The 7500-nt window shown below is 46.1% G+C and overlaps 1 non-coding gene and 1 pseudogene across 1 annotated transcript in view; both read left to right on the top strand.

Annotated features, from left to right (window-relative positions):
• LOC117577111 (5.8S ribosomal RNA) overlaps positions 1-168 on the top strand; it is a 179-nt gene extending 11 nt beyond the window's left edge. The window contains exon 1 of the ribosomal RNA XR_004573025.1: positions 1-168. This exon is cut by the window's left edge and continues 11 nt beyond it. This is a non-coding gene — a ribosomal RNA (5.8S ribosomal RNA).
• A 354-nt stretch (positions 169-522) lies between these two features.
• On the top strand, positions 523-4134 carry LOC117577176 (large subunit ribosomal RNA; annotated as a pseudogene).
• The last annotated feature ends 3366 nt before the right edge of the window (positions 4135-7500 follow it).

The following is a 7500-nucleotide window of genomic DNA, read 5'->3' as shown; positions in this document are numbered from 1 at the left end:
GTGGATCACTCGGCTCATGGGTCGATGAAGAACGCAGCAAACTGTGCGTCATCGTGTGAACTGCAGGACACATGAACATCGACATTTTGAACGCATATCGCAGTCCATGCTGTTATGTACTTTAATTAATTTTTTAGTGCTGCTTGGACTACATATGGTTGAGGGTTGTAAGACTATGCTAAATAAGTTGTTTAAAATTTTTCGGAATTTTAAGCACATTGTATATTATTGGATAATATAAGTGTGAATCTAAAAAGTTCTCGCTTAAGATATTCATAATATGAATTAATAAATGAAAATACTAAAACTCTGTTGCATGAGAAATTTGAAGAATTATATGTTCTTTATTCATTTCAAATAATATTGAGGAATGTCTAGCATAAAATATATTATTTTATAAACTAGAATTGCCTCTTATTAACGAATATGGTATAAAGAATAATTTTGTGAATATTATGGACCTTCAAGAAAAAAATAGTATATTTCAAAATAGGCAGAGAATTGTCTATAAGTGTAATTAAACAACCTCAACTCATATGGGACTACCCCCTGAATTTAAGCATATTAATTAGGGGAGGAAAAGAAACTAACAAGGATTTTCTTAGTAGCGGCGAGCGAAAAGAAATCAGTTCAGCACTAAGTCACTTTGTCTATATGGCAAATGTGAGATGCAGTGTATGGAACGTCAATATTCTAGTATGAGAAATTAACGATTTAAGTCCTTCTTAAATGAGGCCATTTACCCATAGAGGGTGCCAGGCCCGTATAACGTTAATGATTATTAGATGATGTTTCCAAAGAGTCGTGTTGCTTGATAGTGCAGCACTAAGTGGGTGGTAAACTCCATCTAAAAACTAAATATAACCATGAGACCGATAGTAAACAAGTACCGTGAGGGAAAGTTGAAAAGAACTCTGAATAGAGAGTTAAATAGTACGTGAAACTGCTTAGAGGTTAAGCCCGATGAACCTGAATATCCGTTATGGAAAATTCATCATTAGAATTGTAATATTTAATCAATATTATAACGATAGTGTGCATTTTTTCCATATAAGGACATTGTAATCTATTAGCATGTATGGGAATTTATCAAACAATTTTGATAAGAGTTTATTTAAATTAGAGTGCTTGCATTTTAACATAAAATAAATTTCAAAAATTTGATAAAGTGCTGATAGATTATATGAGTACAGTGCGTTAATTTTTCGGAATTATATAATGGCATGATTATCATTGATTTTTATGTTTATTATAAGCACTTGTATGATTAACAATGCGAAAGATTCAGGATACCTTCGGGACCCGTCTTGAAACACGGACCAAGGAGTCTAACATATGTGCAAGTTATTGGGATATAAACCTAATAGCGTAATTAACTTGACTATTATTGGGATTAGTTTTTTAACTATTTATAGTTGATTAACGCAATCCCGGGGCGTTCTATATAGTTATGTATAATAATATTTATATTATTTATGCCTCTAACTGGAACGTACCTTGAGCATATATGCTGTGACCCGAAAGATGGTGAACTATACTTGATCAGGTTGAAGTCAGGGGAAACCCTGATGGAAGACCGAAACAGTTCTGACGTGCAAATCGATTGTCAGAATTGAGTATAGGGGCGAAAGACCAATCGAACCATCTAGTAGCTGGTTCCTTCCGAAGTTTCCCTCAGGATAGCTGGTGCATTTAACTGTTGTATAAAATAATCTTATCTGGTAAAGCGAATGATTAGAGGCCTTAGGGTCGAAACGATCTTAACCTATTCTCAAACTTTAAATGGGTAAGAACCTTAACTTTCTTGATATGAAGTTTAAGGTTATGATATAATGTGCCCAGTGGGCCACTTTTGGTAAGCAGAACTGGCGCTGTGGGATGAACCAAACGTAATGTTACGGTGCCCAAATTAACAACTCATTCAGAAACCATGAAAGGCGTTGGTTGCTTAAAACAGCAGGACGGTGATCATGGAAGTCGAAATCCGCTAAGGAGTGTGTAACAACTCACCTGCCGAAGCAACTAGCCCTTAAAATGGATGGCGCTTAAGTTGTATACCTATACATTACCGCTAAAGTAGATGATTTATATTACTTGTAATATAAATTTTGAAACTTTAGTGAGTAGGAAGGTACAATGGTGTGCTTAGAAGTGTTTGGCGTAAGCCTGCATGGAGCCGTCATTGGTACAGATCTTGGTGGTAGTAGCAAATAATCGAATGAGACCTTGGAGGACTGAAGTGGAGAAGGGTTTCGTGTGAACAGTGGTTGATCACGAGTTAGTCGGTCCTAAGTTCAAGGCGAAAGCCGAAAATTTTCAAGTAAAAAAAAGTAACTAAAATTTATATTTTGTCATAATTAAAAAACTTGAATAATTTTGAACGAAAGGGAATACGGTTCCAATTCCGTAACCTGTTGAGTATCCGTTTGTTATTAAATATGGGCCTCGTGCTCATCCTGGCAACAGGAACGACCATAAAGAAGCCGTCGAGAGATATCGGAAGAGTTTTCTTTTCTGTTTTATAGCCGTACTACCATGGAAGTCTTTCGCAGAGAGATATGGTAGATGGGCTAGAAGAGCATGACATATACTGTTGTGTCGATATTTTCTCCTCGGACCTTGAAAATTTATGGTGGGGACACGCAAACTTCTCAACAGGCCGTACCAATATCCGCAGCTGGTCTCCAAGGTGAAGAGTCTCTAGTCGATAGAATAATGTAGGTAAGGGAAGTCGGCAAATTAGATCCGTAACTTCGGGATAAGGATTGGCTCTGAAGATTGAGATAGTCGGGCTTGATTGGGAAACAATAACATGGTTTATGTGCTCGTTCTGGGTAAATAGAGTTTCTATCATTTATGGTAGTTTCTTGTTCCCCGGATAGTTTAGTTACGTAGCCAATTGTGGAACTTTCTTGCTAAAATTTTTAAGAATACTAGTTGGGCAACCAGCTAGTTCTTTTAAATTATAACGATTATCAATTAACAATCAATTCAGAACTGGCACGGACTTGGGGAATCCGACTGAGTCTAATTAAAACAAAGCATTGTGATGGCCCTAGCGGGTGTTGACACAATGTGATTTCTGCCCAGTGCTCTGAATGTCAAAGTGAAGAAATTCAAGTAAGCGCGGGTCAACGGCGGGAGTAACTATGACTCTCTTAAGGTAGCAAATGCCTCGGCTCTAATGCTATGACGCGCATGAATGGCCCCACCTAACGACGATTGTTCGGACTGTCCCTATCTTTGACTTACTGGCCGTGTGGTGGTGGCGGCTGCAACATGTAGTGAAAACCAATTGAACAGTCAAACCCCCACTTATCACGAGGGAAGGCACGAATTAAGTGTCGTATGTGATGCCGAATCACTAAACCACATTCTGCAGAAGTGTCATCGTACGCATGGGAGGCGGGTGGCTAGACACAACAGTGTAGCTAATTATCTCAAGCGGGACTTGAGACGAGAGGCTACTCTGTCATTGCTGAACCAAGTCTGCAGGGAGAGAACAGGATATATAAGCCGGACCTGGTGGGTTTCCGACCAGATCACACTATAGTGATCGACGCTCAGGTTGTGACTGACGGACTTGATCTTGACCAAGCTCATCAGAGTAAGGTTGAGATCTACGACAGACAGGACGTACGAACGGCTCTGGTTCGGGATTATCGGGCACATGAGGACATTAAAATCGTTTCTGCTACGCTAAACTGGAGGGGCATCTGGAGCTATCGGTCGGTAAAACGACTGAGAGCACTGGGAGTCCTTAACGCTGGTGATAGCAATATTATCAGTACCAGGGTGGTAGATGGCGGAGTCTGCGGCTTTAAGACGTTCATGTTCCATACTGGATATCGCCAAGGAGTGGGTTAGCACCGAGGTTTACTTTCCTCATTGAAAGTCAACTACCACTGGCCAACATCTATTGTGTACAAAGTAAAGGGAAAACAGTCATATGACGTGCCATTCATATATGGCATTGTTGTGTGGCAAATTCATTTCCTACAAAATAAAATAGCCAAATGCCTCGTCATCTAATTAGTGACGCGCATGAATGGATTAACGAGATTCCTACTGTCCCTATCTACTCGTTGCGAACGAACTTCCGAAGTGAGCAGACGTGCGTCCCGTGCGCTCCGTACGAAAATCGCGTAACACGATAAAAACAGTGCCGACAAAGACGGAATTTAGTGTGTCCCGTGCGGAACCTAAACGCAATAATTTGGATAGAAAATAGTGACAGTGACACTTAGATTTTCCGAGAAATTTAATTTCTTTTGTGGAAAATTAATACCACGTGCGTGAAAAGTTCTAGTTCTAGTTCTAGTTCTAGTTCTAGTTCTAGTTCTAGTTCTACTCCTAGTTCTTTCAGTGAATAGCAATAAAAGAAGAAGAAGAAAATAAGAAAGTTGAGAAAAGCTCACAGTTTTTGTCACGGACAAAAGCTTGTTAATTTGGACCTTACACTGAGTACACTGCTTGCCACAAGTGTACTGGTTGCACTGCTTGGGTTTTACTGCTTGCAGTATTTCTTCTGCGGTTGTTGTGATGAACAATAAAATGCGCGGAATGTCGAGTGTGTGTAGCGAGTCTGAAATGTCCATTTCAGAGGATCGCCCAAAAGTGAAAGAGAAAAAGGAGCAGACGGGCGCGGAATAGGGCTGTATCGTCGCCCATCTTGGTTGCGAGCGACGATGCCTCCTCTGCCAAGCGGCTGGCTGTCTCCTTCATTGGAGCCAACGCCGATGGAGCAGCCGTCAACGATGTCGCCACTGGATCCGCCGCTGGAGCCGCCGCTGGAACCGCTGCTGGAACCGCCGCTGGAGTCGCCGATGGAGTTGCTGCTGCTACTGCCGCCCCTGCACCCGCTACGGTGGAGGCTATCGCCCGAATGAGCGGGCCTGCCTGTCCAGCTCCTGCTGGTAATTTTGTTGCTGCCAGTGTGGTGAAGGAAGGGTCTGATGCCGTATTGGCTCAGCTGGCGGGTGTAGACCAGACGGTGAGGTCCGCTGTGCTGCGCGCTGGAATGGCGCCGGAAGCGGCCATCGCCGTTTTGGAGGCAACTGCCCGGCTTGGCGAGCTGGTGACCGCGCTAGTTGTGCGAAACGCCGTTTTGGAGACGAAGGTTGCGTTGTGCCAACCAGCTGCTGCGCCCTTTACGGCCCCAAGTACGAGTGGTGCTGGCACCAGAGCTGTCTCCGGCGTTGCCCCGATTGCCGCACCTCGAAATGCTCCTGCAGCCAAGAAGCCCGTGGAAACGTGGTCGGCTGTGGTGACGAGCAAGGACCCGACAGTGTCGGGCAAGGAGATTGCCGATAAGGTAATGAGCCAAGTTGCTCCAGCTCTGGGCGTTAGGGTTCACGAAATCCGTGAATTGAAGCGCGGTGGCGCCGTCATTCGTACGCCGTCAAGAAGTGAAATCAAAAAAGTGGTGGCCAACGCGAAGTTCAACGAGGTCGGTCTGGAGGTTGAGCGCAACCGTGGAGTGAGGTCGAAAGTCACCGTGTTCGACGTGGACACAGCGATTCTACCGGAAGTCTTCATGGACGAGCTCTATGAGAACCACTTCAAGGAGGAGTTCTCGCCGTCGGCCTTCAAGAAGATGGTGCATATGGCGTCGAAGCCGTGGTCGGTCACTGACGGTGTCAGAATCAATCTGACACTAGAATGTGACGAAAAGGCGCAAGCGGTGCTTGATAAGACCGGACGGGTCTACATCAAGTGGTTTTCCTTCCGCTGTAGGTCGCTCGTCCGAACATACGCGTGTCATCGCTGTGTGGGATTCGACCACAAGGTTTCACAATGCCGATTGAAAAACGAAGTATGCCGCCAATGCGGGCAGACCGGCCATGTAGCGTTGAAATGTGCTAGCCCGGTGGACTGCCGAAACTGCCGTTTCAAGGGCTTCCCTCCGGGCATTACATGCTGTCGGAGACGTGCCCAATATATGGTGCGGTCTTAGAAAGGGTGCAAGCTAGACATTAAAATGTTTAGCTTCATCCAAGCTAATTGTGGTCGAGGTCGAGCCGCTACCGTTGAGTTTGCAACTCGGGTGCGAGACTCCCGCCACATGTTCGCTTTGGTGCAGGAACCATACGTCGACAAAAGACACGGCATTACGGGCATTCCAGCCGGGATGCGGGTGTTTGCTGATCGGCGTTTGAAGGCTGCCATCTTTTTGGACGACCCGGATGCCATCTGTATGCCTATTGAGTCGCTCATCACGGACTTTGGCGTATGCGTGAGTGTCACTGGAAGATTTGGCTCAATCTTCCTGAGCTCCGTGTACTGCCAATACAACACTGATTTGGAACCGTACCTTGCGTATCTAGATGCCGTGCTACTACTGGCTGGTAGCAATCCGGTTATCTGTGGCTTGGATGCGAATGCAGTGTCCCCCTTGTGGTTCAGCAAATCGCTCGAGCGTGCTCGTGGCGACTTGAACCGCCGAAGGGGTGAGCTGCTGACCGAATGGATTCTAGAATCCCGAGCCGGCGTGCTAAATGAGGTCAGTAGTTTGTATACGTTCGATAATCACCGCGGACAGAGTGATATCGACGTCACGATTGCCAACGAAGCAGCGCTTATGTGGGCCGCATATGACTGGAGAGTGGACGAGTGGGACCTCAGTGACCACAACACGATTTGTGTTGAGGTGACGCGAGACCCCAGAGACACAGTTGAGAGCGATGCTCCTGTTCCGTCCTGGAACTTCTCCAATGCACGTTGGCAGTCGTTCCGTGGTGAGCTTGTATGCAAGCTTGAGGAATTCCCGCAGGACTACACGGAGATGTCCATTGATGACCAGGTGTCTGCAACGCGTGCACTGGTGCACAGTGTATGCGACCATGTATTGGACGCAGGCAGCCGAGAGCCGTTCGGAAAGTGGTCTGGTGGAATGCCAACCTCAGTACGAAGCGCCGAGAGGTCAGGAGACTGAGGCGGCGGCTACAGAATGCTCGTCGTCGTGGCAGCGATGAAGCAGGGCGACTTGCTACCGACCTGCGGATCTCCGTGGGTCAGTACAAGAAGCTTATTCTGTCGGCAAAGGAGGACAACTGGCGTCGCTTCGTTGGAGATAATCGGGATGACCCTGGGGGCATGTCTACAGGATTTGCCGACGTCACAAACGGAATTCCGAGCTGGGCTGCCTTCGGGTAAATGGCGAGCCAGTCGTAACATGGCACGACTGTGCGAAAGTGCTCCTCCGTAACTTTTTCCCCGTTGCGGAGTCGAATGCACCGATTGCCATCCCAGATGTGCTTCCGCCCACACTCGACGAGTACGAAGTGAGTGCTTGTGTCGCCAGGCTACGGAGCAGACGCTCGCCTGGCATGGACGGCATCACTGGAGTGATCTGTAAAGAGGTTTGGCGTGCTATTCCGCAGCATCTTACAGCGTTGTATTCCCGCTGTTTAGCCGAAGGACATTTCCCTTCTGAGTGGAAACGCCCGCGCGTTTGTGCCACTTCTCAAGGGGCCCGATAAGGACAGGAGCGATCCTGGC

This window comes from Drosophila albomicans, unplaced genomic scaffold (assembly GCF_009650485.2).
Source record: "Drosophila albomicans strain 15112-1751.03 unplaced genomic scaffold, ASM965048v2 utg000346l_pilon, whole genome shotgun sequence".
Lineage (NCBI taxonomy): Eukaryota > Metazoa > Arthropoda > Insecta > Diptera > Drosophilidae > Drosophila > Drosophila albomicans.
This window is presented reverse-complemented; position numbering and strand designations above follow the sequence as displayed.